At 44.5% G+C, this 15,474-nt stretch overlaps 1 protein-coding gene across 7 annotated transcripts in view; it reads left to right on the top strand.

Moving 5' to 3' along the window:
• Positions 1–15,474, top strand: part of Foxp1 (forkhead box P1) — a 395,763-nt gene that overhangs the window by 37,050 nt on the left and 343,239 nt on the right. The window contains exon 1 of one of the 7 annotated variants that reach the window (XM_037204354.1): positions 7,141–10,143. The exons of 5 other annotated variants lie outside the window; for them this stretch is intronic. The gene's annotated coding sequence lies outside the window, so the exon portion shown is untranslated. Of the gene's footprint in view, positions 1–7,140; positions 10,144–15,474 lie in introns of those variants that run through there. One more of the 7 variants, XM_037204350.1, reaches the window with a different exon arrangement.

Genomic DNA, 15,474 nt, shown 5'->3' with positions numbered 1-15,474 from the left:
TGTTATTTTCATTTATTCAAGGGAAGAGAGCCTGCCTCTCTTACTAAGATAGGGACCTCTTGTGTGCATTGCCACTGGAAGCCCAGAGATCCTTCTCCGAGATGCCTTTAGCACCCAATGAAATATTAACCAGAGAGGACTCATTCCCCTTGTCCCTGAAGTTGTGTTTGGACGTGTGAGTCTTGGTGGTTTTAAAGGAAAAGGGAAAGAAAACAAAAATCTTGTGAGGTAGAGGTATTGTGATCCGCGGTGTTTATGGTTAGGTTATTTTTAAAGTGAGTCACTCCTTTCTTTTAAATTGTTCTCAGGGTTACTTGCCTGAAAAGAAAAGCTCCTTTAATTCCGTGTTTGCAACATCTCGCCGGGACCAAAGCTGTGTCGTATCTGTTTCCTTAAAATGTCGTTTTAAAGGTATTGTGGTTTCGGGGCGGCAGTTGTGAATGAAAAGTATGTAAACTTAGCTGCTCTTGCTCATATCATTTTTATACTCTCGTGTCAGACCTGAAGGCTGCTCTAGATTTATTTTTCATTGTGTATTAGGTCTAGATATTTTTTTTTCTTCTTTGGAAACATATGTTCTTTGGGATGTGTTATAGTCAATACTTAAGAAAATAACAATGAGGAATGGTACCAAAATAGCTCTTAGCTGAGTACTTTCTTTGGAGGAAGATTAACTAAGAAAGAACTAACTCTTATGAAGGAGAATTTGGGGGAGGGGCTCACATCTGTGTTTTAAGAAACGAAAGAATTCAGCCATGCTGTATCAAGTCATGTGAAGGCAGTAGCTTTGAGAAGCCCAAATTGTTTTCCCAAAAGGAATTTTTTTCTTGCTATTAAATATAGCTTATATTGCTACTTTAGAACATTTTTAAACTCTTAGTTAATATTTCTGTATAGAGACGTCTTTGTCTTCTGAGTCTACCTTTGTGAATTCTCCTTTAATATGTGGTTGTGGCTTAGTATTTATTCAGACCATGTGGGACCACACACCTGATAGAGTGACAGTATGGCGTCATGGCAGCCAGCAGAATGCGTGAGTGACTTTTGAGTCATGGTGGCCTAGAAGGTTTTTGAGGTTGACAGAAGCAGCCATAACAGGGATTCTCCCCGTCTCATGTGTTCCAGGACATAGAATGGCTCAGTGCTACAGTGGGAATGTAAGACGTATGGTAGAGAAATACTCACTTTTCTCCCTGATTCTGAAACGGAGTGGGACGTGTGAGCTGTGTGAGTTTCCGTGGTAAATAGAATCTAAGTGCACACATCATTCGTTCTCCCCAGTGCCCGGGATTTCACTCTGAGAATTGCTTTGCAGTGTTGTATTTCTCCCTGGCTTCTCAAAACAAAAGTACACGTAGATAATTGCCATCTCTGCCACCAACAAGGCTCCTGCATGGGGGGTGGGAAGGGGGCTTCTCCTTCCAGCTGGGTTTCTTGCTGGATCTCAGAGCAGAACCCACCCTCTTGTCTGCTAATGGAACCCCCTACTGTCCCCTGTTACCTCTTAGCGAAGGTACGGTCATCACCCCTTCTCTACTTCAGGAATTTTCTTGGGAACAAAATGAGAGGCAAATACGGGATGCCTGGAAAATCGAGGTGGTGGCCTTGGTAGAATCTGTCCTTCTGTGCCCAGGCCTGGCACAGTCTTTTGACATCTGTGACTTCTCCCTCCACTCATTCCCTGAGTTCTCTGGTTTGAAGGGCCTTATTCCTAACTGCCATACTTACACAGCCGCCATTTCCAGGCACTGGTCTCTGAATATTGTTTTCCGTGTGGTTGGGAGTCAGAGGCTAGTGACCCTACTCTGGGTGCTTGGGTCCTCACCCCCTACACAGAATCTGTGACCAATTATGAAGTGGTTTGATGATCCTCACAGGGATCATCATTCATTCATTCATTCATTCAACTCTACCACACTTTCTGTGCTTCCCCGTGAGACTGCCCCATCTGAGTGAGGCACAGTTTTACAAAAGAAATCTGAAGTTTTGCCAGGCAGTGGTGGTGCGCACCTTTAATCCCAGCACTTGGGAGAACGAGGCAGGTGGATCTCTGTGAGTTTGAGGCCAGCCTGGTCTACAGAGCGAGTTCCAGGACAGCTAGGGCTGTTGTACAGAGAAACATTATCTCAAAAAAACCAAGGGGGCGGGGTGGTGGCTCTGAAGTTTAGTCACAGAAGACACATGGCATTTTTTGAGTTCACCCCATATCAGTTCTTAGGGTATATATAGTCGTCATTTGTTACTGGCAGAACTGAGCAAGGGGGTTTCTGGTTGAGTGCATCTTCATTTTCTTCTTTTGAGGTGTGTTTGTGTTTCTCTCCTCCCTTCCCTCTTCCACCACAATCACCACCACAACCATCATCATCATCATCATCATCGTTGTCAGCAATCACTGAAAAGTCTCGTGGTGGGAGGAGAGAGATCTGTGGTAAGGCACATGGGAGGGTGCCCGGTGTGCAGAGCGCCTGGGCAGTTAAAAGAAAGGCTGGTTCATATAAAGAGGCTTGTTTCTGCGTGGAAAATATGAGCACCCCCCCCCTCTTTTTTACATGGACCAGGTGTGGATTAGTGCCCTGAACCTTTTACCCTGCCATATTCCTGCTTATAATTCTTCTGAGGCACAGTTCAGCCAAGTGAAAGAAACGTGTTATTAAAGGTGAGCTGAAAGGCATTTAAAAAATAAACAAACTGTTTAAGATCCTAAATCAGCAACAGAATCTCTACACACAGACTTGAAACATACAAGAAAATGTGTTTTGATGCCTTCGGGTTCCAGACCAGATTCCTCTCCTGCCTCCTCTGAAGAGCTCCCCTAAGTCTTGTTGGGTCATTTGGGGGACAGGCAGCCTCCACTAACCTTCAGTCCTAACTCCTTTCTCACTAATGAACTGCCCCCACCGAGGTGTGTGATACCCAAATAGAGGTCCCCGACTCTGGCTAATGTTGGGAAGAGAAAACAGGAACTCTGACTTTTAGCCCTCTGTGTGCAAGCATGCAGGTTTGCTTTCCAGCCTGTGGTGCGCCAGGCAACCAGAAATAATTAACAGCCCGTAGAAATGAAGCGCAGAAAGTTTTAGATTAAGTTAAGGTAACCTTGATGGGTAGCCGATCTTTTATTAATACCGCCAGTCCCTTTGTTCTTGTTAATGCATTTGTTCCTCAAAAGCACACAATGGACTGTAATCATACCCCATTTTATGGACGGGCACACTGAGGGATAGAGAACTCAAACCACTTGCTCGGGGTCTCATGGTACCGAAGCAGCTGAGCTGAGTTTTGCTCTTGGGCACGTGGACCTGGGCTGGTAAGGCCCGAACAGTGCGAGTTTCATATACACTGGGCACTATGGCTTTATGTAGTATTTGCTCTCCTTGAGGCAGCCCGAGGAGGGGTTAGTAAGCACAGACATTGGTCCTCCAGCCTCCGCTTCTTCTAGTCTGTCGTTTTCCCCCAGCTTTCCTGCATTGGATTGGTTGCTTTACCTCAACTTCAGCCCCGTGGGCATGCAGCCGTGTGTCCTCTTCTGCCTGGGTGATTGTACACTTTCTGCGTGTTTGTGCCACTGTGGAAGGGCATTCTCTTATGCTGGATCTCGACTGTGAAGGGGAGCAGGGCTGTTGTTGAGGTAGCTGCTTTGTCCCCTCTCTCCTCCCCTCCCCTACCCTCCCGTCCTCTTTTCTTTGGTCTTTGAGACCAGTTCTTACCGTGTAGCCAGGTCTCATGTGAACTTGTGGTCCTCCGACCTCCGCCTCGCCAGCTGTGGAATTCAGATGTGCTGTCATGCTCATCCCATTCCTCAGTCCACCTCTCTGTGTGTACGTTCTGTTTGTGTTCACGTGCATACACATGTTCAAGTACACATGCCTGCATGTTGAGGTCAGAGGCCGATGTGCAGCGTGTCCCTTAATCACTCTCCCAATGAGGCAGCACCTCTCTCTGCACCCAGAGCATGCAGGTTTGGTTGCTCTTCCTAGCCTGAGCACCCCTGGGATTGTCTATGTCACTGCCTCCCCAGCAGTGGGGTTGAACTACCCCATACTCGGTGCCTTGCTTTTTATATAAGTACTGGGGATTTGAACTCAGATCTCTATGCCTGCTTGGCAAGCACTTTTCTTGGCTCACCTGTCTCCCTAGCCACCCTGCTCTTTTATGGGATAATCAATTCCTTTCTAAAGTAGCCTCAAGCCCATATTCACCAGCCTGGATACAGAGCGGCTCAACGTCTTAGAGACATTCCGTGACAGACTGCCCCTCCCCACCTTCATAATTCTTCCAGTGGCAGAAAAGGTGGTGGGTTTGGCACCAGCCTCATTTACAGCTCTCGGGAATGGTTTTGTTTCCTTGAAGACCTATGCTAACAGGTCCAAGCTGCCTGCCCTTCTCAGCTGCTCTTGTAGGGATGGTCACTGTATGTACTGGAGAAACAGAGTTGTATGTTAGAAGGCTGTGCCAGGCTTGTGTCAAATGTCCTTTCTCTTTGACCAGATTCTTGGGACATTTGGGGAAACTGCATGCTTACCAAGGTGACAATTTCCTTAATGTCATTGTTAACCAGCTCTTGGAAATGCCAGCTCCTTTCTAGCTAGGGAGCTCCAGCCTGATACTTCTGGTTTACATTGGCATTTCTGAGTGTGTTCTCATGGGAGATGGTAGTGAGCTTTGGAAACACCAAGGGTTGGGTCAGAGTTGAGTATAGACAAGGACTGAGATCTGCAGATGTCAGGGGAACCAGGAAGAGAGGCATGGGAAAGGAAATGGGATGACAAAGTGCCAGGAACAGTTGCCTCATCATTTGGTATTTCTCTGGTGACCAAGAATCTGCTTTATGTGTTCGGATCACTCGTAGGCACTTGGGGTAGATTTCCGCCAAGTTTCACAGTTTAAAGACCACTAAAGGGAAGATTCGTAGTACTTAGAGATGGTTATTTGGGGGGAAAGGGGGCTTGGGAGTCCTTCCGGCCATGCAGGGAAGGCACATGGCTTTATTCATGAGTGTAAACGTGTTCCTACGATTCGGCTGTACAGTCACTTCTGTTCTCTGTGTAAACCAGGTTGTTAGTCAGTGGGTAGTGAACGAGAGCCACGTCGGAACTGGAATGAGATACGGGGATGCTTTTCTGCAGCTCACGAGCTGGTTTGCATCGTTCCTTTGTTTTTCACTGGACCCATCCCATGGAGAGCTGCTGTTCACCCTCTGGGATACAAAAAGAAAGTCCTTCATGGAATTTGTATACTGGCATTTTATCCCAAAACCAAATGTACAGTTAAGGTGAATCCCCTTGCTTTCTCTGTGCAGTGTACTTCACCTAAAAACCAAACCGAATCTATTTCTCTGCAGATGGGAGCCACTAAGAGCCAGATGTGTTCCTTGAGAGCTTGTTGTCAGGCTCCAGCTGTGCTAGCCTGGGTCTGGTAGGCAGCCCTGGGCTGTGTCTGCCAACTGAGGCCCAGACACTGGTACAGACTTAAACAATTAGTTGAATACCTCATCCGGTGGCAGTGGCTGCTTTCACGGTGTGTGTTCTACTGGTGACCAGTGATGTGCAGGCCTGAGACCTCTGTGGGTAGGAATACCCAGAACAGAACCAAACATGACCTTGTTGAAAACCTAGTTACTAGGCATTTATTGTGTTGATTTTATCCAAACAGAGGGTTCCTTTAAAAGTCTTAATTCCCACCTTTCGGAAACATCTGGGTCCCTCAACACATCTGTGATTTCACTTGTCCATACTTTCTGTCATGCAAACAGAAATATCTTGTAAATGTAATGTATCAGTCTCCCTGTGTGAGAACCTTAAAATATAGACTGCAGAGTACCTGTTTTAATGACCAGGCGGGTCTTGTTTGATACAGGAGAATCTTGGGTTTGGGTGCTTTGTAGTCTAGCAAGCTCATGACTACATGGTAGTTGTTCATAAATGGTCATGGACTGAGTCAGATATGGCTAAATTCCAATGGGGGGGTGATTGGAGTTAGGGTAGCCATGTCTACCAATAAGCAGAGGGGAGCAACCCACAGACAGTTTTGTACCTCAAAAGGAAAGGCTCTAATTGTTACAAGTTCAGTGTTGTTTTTTTTTTTTTTTTTTTTTTTTTTTTTGCATGTTTATATCTGGTGTCAGCTTGTAGCAGAAGGCACAAGATGGCAGAGGTGAAGCTTTTGAAGGTTGCCTTTCTTGAAACCCAACCCCTAGATCCACATAACAATGGCTTTATCACAGTGAAATGCTCAGAAGTTTTTCCAAGAAGTCCCTCTGTGAATAGTGACAGTGATCACAAAGTTACTGAAGTGGGTGAACTCAGAATATATATATAAAAAAATCCACCTTGGCTCCCTGGATGCCTTGTGTAAATTCGCTGTGCAGGAAACATAAGTAAAGCCATTTGGTTTGTGGCATGGGTGTGGGCGGGCTCAGGGGGCGGGGATAAAGTTGAGGCATTGATATAGTATGAGGAGAGCCAGATGGCCGCATTACACATCTTTTGTGTTCTTGTTTGCTTCTTAAAGCAGTTGCAGAATTTTGCCCTTGGCGATATTTTCTTCTTCGTGCCTTTGTGTTCTGCTCCGAATTTACTTTTGTCAGAGTGGTTTAAAAGAAAAACCTTACTGGGGGTGGGGATGCATTTGTTTTTTAACTTACATGATGAACTTGTGAAGTCAACAGTGTGCTCATAGCAATATTTTTTTTAAAAAACATTGTGTGTTGGTAAATAGTAACAGGATCAGTTTTTCTTTTTTCTTAATGTGGTGACTTCAACCATATTTTCTATCAATTCAGGGAGAGATTTCTGCAAAGTATGCATGTGGAATTGATGATGTGTGGATGGGGGTGGATAAGTAAAAAGATAAAGAATGAGATCTGCCTGATGAGAAACTTGCTTTCCCCATTTCTCACTACAGGGTCTCAGGTTGTAGTTAACCTACAGGGTTCTGCTGAAAACCTGACTTGGTAGTGTTCAAGCTATTAAGAGTAGGTTAGTACAGGTTGATGAGTTTCGCCCAAGTGTGTGTTTGGCATTTATTAGAAAATTTATATCTCTTTATATTTTTATATGAAATTTATATAGAAATCTATTTGTTTCATACTAAATGCAAAGTATCTTTTAAAGTTGCAGGTGGTGAAGGGTGTTTAAGATGTTGTCATTACTTACAAAGAATGATATTTTATCACAGAAGGTTTTAATAAGAAATTACTTCAGGGCTATTTTCCCCCTGTCCCAACATGGTGGAATGCTTCAGGATAAATAACACACTTTATATAGCCTTCGTTTATCTTTTCTTGGATGGATGATGGTTTATTCTCTCCTAGTGCGCAGGTTTCTAGTTTGAGTGGGGACCTGCAGTCCCTGACTAGCAAACAGGAAGCCCCATGCTTATTGAATTCCCTGTTAGTCACAAGTCCGAGGCGACCCCTTCCATTAATGAAGCCGTTGTAGGCATCGTATCCAATCGGTTCTTGAAATGTTTCAGTAAGTCTATCTTACAATGTTAAGAAGATAATCGGCAGACTTAGAAGGTCCCCATCTGGACTGTGGAGTTCTTTCACTGTGAGATGTTTTGCCTTTTTGAGATAGCTCTCGCGTTTCTTCATCTGTTCAGCCCAGAGAAGTGCATATGAGAAGTCAGTGACTCCAGATCCATCTGTTGTTATTATTTTCCGCTGATAATTGGCTTGAACAATGAAAAGCCTGTGTCTGGAGCCTTTGAAACTGTACACCCTGTTTATTTTCTGGAGCTCTAGCTGCCCTGGCCTCCCACCCTCCCCCTTCATCCTCTCTCTGGGGTACAGCAAGTGGAGCTTGTGTGAGGCTGACATCTTTGACTCTGTGCAGCAGTACATGTCACTCAGCCCGCAGAGCTTGCATACGGATTTCTGTCCCAATCCCTGTCTGTGTCCTTGGCTCCTGTGTCTGAGAGCCTTCCAGCAATAAGCTCAGACACAGCTCCAATGCAGGGATCTCTTACCTGGGCTGCCGTCTTTATTTCACTGTCCTCATTAAAATATTAATTTAGAGTACAGTATCTAATACCTATGGAATCAGATGCTACCTATAATTGTACAATATATTCAGTGTCATCCAGGTTCACACAGTACAGCTCATTAATACTGGATTCCGCCATCCGCACTCCATTAGCTCACTCCGCATGCTGTGGATGAGCTAGCAAGTACAACGACCCACTCGAATGGCCAAAATAGTGTTAGTAACAACACTGGGGTGGACAGGGGCTTCTTCACAGTGGTAGACTGATTATATTTTTGTTCTGTGTCTTGCTTGATCAAGGGTAGCCTGCTCTCATTTGTGGGCATCGGTGGTTTTTGGAAGGTCATTTCAAAGGAAAATAGTGAACAGAGCAGGAGTCTTTAGTTTCTCCAGGGCCAGGTTTTGTTCTTTGGGATGCTGGGAATCTTATTTCATATATTTTCTCCAGTAGCTGCCATTGTCTATATTTGAAGTAGGCTTTTGTTTTTAATACTTAAAAAAATTCTTTTAAGGGTGGATCTTTTGGGTTTTTTTTGGGGGGGGCAGCAAATGATGAAATGATCCCCCTCTCTTGGGGCAGTGCTTTCTCCTGAGGCTGGGAAGGACCCATGTTCCACTCTTTTTATTACAAAATACAATATAGACATGTGCTGGAAAACTGAATTGGTCCCTCACAGTTCTCTGTGGCTTAGAATCAAGTAACTGGACATAGTCTTTCTTATGTGTCATTTGGAATCACATGCTACTCTAAAAATTCATTGAAAAGTAATAATTGGTGGCTGGCCAGATGGCCCACTGGGTAAAGATGCCTTTCACCAAGCTTGATGACATGAGTTCTACTCCAGTCAGGAGAGAAGCGAACCTTACAGGTTCTTCACTGACCCCTCTTGAGTATGTGCAAGCACACCCACATAAATAAATGTAAAAAAAAAGTATGACCTGTCATTGTTAACATATGGAATTAAAATTTCACATTTAACTTTAATTTGAAAACTGAAAAACAAAACAGAGGGGAAAAATAATTAAGTTACTAAGACTAACAAGTTGCTAGAAGCGAGGGTCAGAGGCCAGTAGAAGCTGACTTATTAGTCTGAGCAAGATGCACTAGAAAATTCCCAGCCTTCATATGTTTCTCCCTCTTGCTAAATTCCTGGGTTCTACAGACAAATTACATCGAGGTATGACATATTTTTCTGCAGAAATGGAGAAAATTGTTGACTATAATTACATTGTTTAATTGAAGTGATAAGTGGCCGAGGCCACTCACTTAAAAGCATCCTTCCTAATATCTGGATAATGTTTTTAAATGAGCGGTCATGCATTGGTGACATTTGAAAGGCAGGCATTTGGGATGTACTTTTGGAAAGCTCCCATTATTTTCCTCAAATGATTAGCAAGCTAAAGGATATAGTTAAGTGATATTCTGTGTATGTGTGCTTATTTGTATTCTCTTTAGATATGCAAAGTATTATATCTGAGACTCTATGCAGTGATATATGCATATGCATGTGTGTATACGCCTTATTTATGTGTAGTTTATAAATATACACAAAACGTGCCTTGAGGAGTGTATAATGTAGCCTTAAACCGAGCCTAAACCATGAGCTTCTTAAAATCCTTGATCATGGGAGATTGCAATACAGCCTGCAGCAGAACTTCACAGAAGTCTTATGTGCCAGCTTGTTTTGGAAGTAGCTGACCATCCAAGTTTGCCCCTTAGTGCCACTCCCCAGAAGTGAATTCTCAATTGCTAGTGAATGTAATTCATTTTGATTGTTAGCGTAGCAATATTACAGTTAAAGGTAGATCTCCCAGTTGCGTGGTGCCCCTGGAACAGCCAGTGTCTCCTGTCAGAGGAGGGTAGGTAGGAGGCACAGCGGGCGCCTGATTGAGCCAGTGGTTCATTTGCCGAGTGTTTGTGTTTATGCAAAGGGGCCTCTTCCTGCATATTTAATCTAGAGTAAGGCAGTGGCTTTGTTGTGTTTAGCCCACATACCTTCAGCCCTTCCTCACACTGCCGCCAGCCTGGGAACCCTGAGAGCCTGCAGGACTGGGCTTCTCACCGCCTCTACTTTCTCCCTTACAAACTCTTGAACTTCGTTTCGTCCTGGGAGAGACGGGCCTCTCCTGCCCCAAAGCTCTGCTGCCTCACCATGAATGGGTAAGTGTGTGCCAAGCCAAGCTGTGATACTTTTGTTTCATTTCGCAGATGTTGAGAGGGCACTTTGCTGCCCTTCTCAGTGCCTACTGAAAGCTGTCCTGGTTCCTGGTCAGTTTTCACTGGCTGGCTGCTGCGAAATAGACCAGTACAGGTGCCTCTTAGGAAACGCAGCTGAATTTTGAACTGGGAGTGTGAGGCTCTTGGGGACAGGAAGGAATTAAGAAAGAAAAGGGAGTGGGCAAAGGCAGCTTGACTATTCTGGGTCCCAGCAAATCCTGTTTTGTAACTCTCCTGCAGCCAGAGCTACCATTGTCTGCTAAGAGGCTTCACACAGTGTGCGAGGCTGGAGTGCAGGAAAGCGGCGGCGAAACTCGGCTACTGGATTGTGTGTATGGGGCCAGGGTCCTCCCCGAAGCTCTGTGCTGGGATCCGTGGGGCTTTCTTCTGTGGAAATCGACTCGTCTCCTCATTGATATTAATAGCACACATGAGACGTTGGCCATGACACTCAGAGAGGCAGTGGAGAGGGAAGGAAATGTGATCTTGTTTGGGGGAGGACAGCCCCTTGGCTCTCTGGCAGAGGGACATCTATGCAGGCTCAGAGTCTGCATAATGGCATCCTGCCTTAAGTGTTTGTTCTAGGAATTCTACTCTTGAGCTGTTTGTTTGGCTATCTGGGGTCCAGCTACTCTTTTTGTTCTTCTACCGGCTTTAGGAAGCTAATGCAATCATTTTTATTTTGAAGTGAATTAGAAAAGGACTCAGCAGTTGCTGCACTTGGATTACTCTGGGCAATTTGGGGATATTCCTCTTTCTTTTCAGAGCAGAATGTTTATCATTTCAATTCAAGTTGTCAAAACAGATGAGGGGAACCACCCAAGGTCCATGTCCTGTGTGAAGCTATTGCTGGGTGCAGGAATTGGGTCTAAAGGAAGGCACTTGCTCCTGCCTGACTGTTGCCACAGTCTGAGTAACTCCTTCCAACAGGAGAGTGTGCTGTTCCCCCGCAGGTTGGAAACTGGGAGAAGTGAAATAAAATTCCATCAACCTTATTAAAATATGCGAGGGCTTGGGTCTTCTTGGGTACCAATCAGTCTAGAGACTTAGAAGCATTTATTAGCAGTGGGGCTGCTGAAGGTTTTTAATGATAAAATTACAAATATTCTAGCTAATTGTAAGTATATGACTTTTATACTCATTTTTTTAAGAGGAAAAATACTTTTTTTTTTTAAACAAGGGGAAAGAAGTAAAGCCGTCAGAGCACCTTCTGTGATTAGCACTATTGTATTCTTAAATTTTGATTGATAGAGATAATAGTTTTCACGTAAAAATACAGACAGGTACTTTAACTTTCCATGACAATAGCTATTTGCATTTCTTTTATCTTTTTGTTTAACATTTGTGGGGGTTGGGATGGATTTGATTATTAACTCTTATTGCACACTGAAGGCAAATCTAAAACAAAGGCTTTGTTAGCGCTTCAAAGGCAAAACAGCAAATATTGTTTTTGGTTTTCAACGTGTACAGGTTGTTAAAGGATACCTATAAAATATTTTCACATGACCGTGACCAGGGTTTTACTTGAGTGGAAGGTAAGAAGAGAATGAGTTTTCCAAATGAGACAGGCCCCTGCTGTAGTTCTCCGGGGGAATGCCAGCCTGGAGTGATTTCTTGGGCAATCCTCTGGGTTGCCTGTAGCACATGGTTGCACTGTGTGTGGAGTTTTTGAGTTTTGCCTACCAGAACAGAGCCCCAAAGTTAGACTCTGTGATGTGTCCCAGAGAGAAAAGGCAGTAAAATGTCCCTCCCAAGGACAGGAGGGGGTTTGGACAATGATGTAGGGTGGTGTATGGCAGGTCATTTCTTTGATAGAGACCAGTAAAGGAAGTGTAGCGTTTATTAGCCAACTGCCATGGGTGTGTCTCCGACCACCCCTGGCTGCAGGATGCCTGGACTGTACAGAAGTCCTTCCTTCCTCCTTTCCCTTTTCATTCTCTGCTCTGTCTCTCTCTCTGCCCGCCACCCCCCCACCTCCCCCACCCCCACCCCCCGTTTTCGTTGTCTTTCTGCCTTCCCTCCTTTGAATTTTTGTTAAATCTGACTCAGTAGCTGAAGTTCTAGAGATCACAAGCTCTGGGGGTGATTTCTAAGTGGATTTTCTTAAGTGTAGAAAACAAAATGACCCTTGTGTTCAATCAGTCAGACATGTGCCGATAGCCTTCTGTTTTCTAAGAAATCACTGGGAAATAAGACAGGAAAGCCAAAATGAGTTAAGATTGACGACTTAAAGAGGCAGTACTCCCTTGGAAACTGGCCCATTTGGACCTATTTTCTCAAGTGAAGTCTGTGCTGTTCAGTAAGAAGATGTGGGAGTGTGGAAGTTTGAGCCATGTTCTATACTTCAGGGAAGCACGGGCTGAGTCTTCCTATTCCTGCACCCTCGCACCTGCTAAGCTGCCCCTTTGTCATGGACCTGGAGTGGCTTGGCTCACCTCATGTCCCTGGCAAGACTGGCGCACAGTGGCTTTTCCACCAGCCTGTGTTGGATGGAGGCTTGAGATAGACTGTTGGTTACCCTTCAGCATCAGTTTGTGGTAACTGCATATTGTGAAAGAGAATGCAGGAATCATGGTGGTAATCGTTTATTGTAGCCGCTGTGAAAGGAAAAGGGGGAACTACTTTGAATGTGAAAAATAGAAGGTATGCTGTTACTTTCCAGCTCTGTGAAGCAGGATCTCACCCGCTAACGTGTGCTTCAGTTCCAAGGAGCTCATGCCAGTTGGCAGTGGGCGTTACATACCTCACAGATCCAGTGAGGGACAAAATTCAAGAGTGAAGCCTGGATGCAGGGTGGCAGCCACAGGGCACTGCCCAGTGAACGTCTAAGGGAGGAGGGAGGGCGGGGCGGTCGAAAAAGAGGAAGCCCTTGAGAAGTTGGGTTTCCAAGGCTGCAGGTGGCAGGTGACATGTGGGGGTTCAGCACAGCCTCTGTGGTCACCTTGTAGCTCCAGGTAAATAACACGTGCTGTGGTGAAGAGGCCTTGGAAAATTCTAGTTTGTAGGATCTTTACTGGGAAAGAGAATGCCAGGAAGGAAAGCCATTTCTGTTTACCATATGCCTGGCTCGCTTTTAACACACAAAATCACTAGGAAAGTTTTTCAAAAGAGAGAAAAAGAAAACAACATGGCATCTGTGTGGTGGCGGCCTTTTAAAACAAGAAGGCTGAAGGGGAATGTATTTCTTTTATCCTGGTGTGTGTGTGTGTGTGTGTGTGTTAACTTAAAAGCTTTACACAGTGATTTAATGTGAGCTCTAATGTTTGTGCTGCCAATGGTCAGACAGGTAAATAGTCGATTGACTTGATCAGTAAAAGTACACAGTTTTAGAAATTGAAGTTTTATGCTCTGGGAAAAAAGCAAGTTGCATCTTTTTCAGCAGAGTTGTTGATTTCTGGTTCTCTGGTTCTCCTAAGCACGTAATGATACCAGCTTAGGCCTCAGTTCTAACCCCTTATTTTCTTGTCTTCTATATTGACACATTTCATTTAATTCCACATGATGGCAAACAGCTGTTGAACTATTAATCTTTCTGCAGAAAAACTCAGAAAATACCATTTCAGATGACTAGGCTAATGGATGCCTTTTTCTAAAAAGTAAAATCAACAGAAATAAATTAATGAGTGGTCAGATTGCGTGTGCATTAAAATTTATGGAATGTATTTTACATCTTACTGGCGATACTCGATGTGTAAGTGAAAATCAAACGTAGCCAGTTTTGCACCGCCTAAGTCTGGATATGGTAGAGTGTTCGTTGTCTAATTGTGCTGCTACTCGCTCTTTGTGCTTTTATTTCCCCAGAGGGAAAAATACCCTTACATTCTGGGGGTCAACCAGTGTCTGATTTTGCCTCCATTCACTTATGAACTGTGCTTTTTAGGCAGCCGGGTGGGCAGACAGACCTCATGCTTACCTGGAACTGTTCTGCAGGTTCAGATGCAACACAAGAGATAGATAACTTTATTCAAAGTGGGCCTTTCAGCAGTTTTCTGTGGAAATTAAATTTTAATGAGGTCCAGTTGTTTGCCTTGCCTATATGATAGCAAATCTCATCTGCATTGCAAAGTTCTAATACCATAGGTCCTTCTGCCAAACATGCAAAAGTAGACTCAGCTCAATAGATAAACATATAAATTAGGTTAAAGCACACGCATGCGAGTAAGTCTCCAGGAAAAGGGAGGGAGGCAAGGGGCCTTCTTGCTTTGAATCGAGCAAGGTCTGCCAAAGTTCACTCACTTTATATTTAAGATTTGATGCATGCTGGACATGTAACCAAGTGGTCAAGGACTTGCCTAGTATGTGAGGGACCCCGAGTGTTGTCCCTAACAGTATAATTTGAATAGTTTTGGTTTTTTTGGGGGGTGACATTTCTTGTGTAGGAGATGCTGTGTGCCTTGAGTGGAACGGGGGTACCTCACAGGCCCCTGACATGCCTTGAACACTTGATGGCCATAGCCCTTTCTTTTCACTGTTCACTATGAAACAAGAAGGCAATCCTGAAGAGACGCATCAGCAGGAAAGAGCACGATTTTCATTTTCGATTTGAATTGTTTTGTGTAAAAACAAAAAAAGTTTGGGTGCAAATTGCAGGGCAGTCATTTTAAACCCCTGTGCTAGGGTTTTCCCCCACCCAGAAGGTAAAGATTTATGGTGAAAACCTCCAATTTCCTCTCACAGTAAACATGAGACTTCTGATTTCACTCAGAACCTGCATCTTTTTTTCCAGTCGACATGGCAAGAATCTGCATACCCCTTGATTGTGGAAATGTCAGAGGTTGGCACGAAAGTGCCACTTCCCAGCCTTAGTGAAGGGAGAAGACCGTGCCTCTCCCATTCAGGGCTGACAGCAGAGGGTGAGCGGGGATATACTCCATTCTGTATTGTTCTGGGCAGAAGGCAAAAGGCTATTAGCGTGTGAGTAAAGTGATAGGATCTCACCATCTTGTATTCTAGTCTATTGTCAGTGAGGTGGGATGAACCCTGCTAACACGATCGCTAACATGATCTAAGTTAATAAAATGATGTGTGTCCTTTTCACGTGGGCCATGTGCTGATCCCAGTGACATGGGCAGCGGGAGCCAGCTCCCAATGTTTCCTAAAAGGCACATGGAGTTTCGCTCAGGGGCTGTGGAGACGTGGAGGAGATGCGGGTTGAGATGTGTTCCTCGCTTCCTTTGTGTTTTAGGAAGCTTGGTTTCATTTGTTTACTTCGTGTGAGATGAACCATTTTTATCTAATGTAGTGTGGATCTGGTAGAACTAGATGCTAAGAACA

Source organism: Peromyscus leucopus, chromosome 3 (genome assembly GCF_004664715.2).
Source record: "Peromyscus leucopus breed LL Stock chromosome 3, UCI_PerLeu_2.1, whole genome shotgun sequence".
NCBI classification, from domain to species: domain Eukaryota; kingdom Metazoa; phylum Chordata; class Mammalia; order Rodentia; family Cricetidae; genus Peromyscus; species Peromyscus leucopus.
Note: the sequence above shows the minus strand (reverse complement) of the source record. Positions and strands in the feature narration are given on the sequence as shown.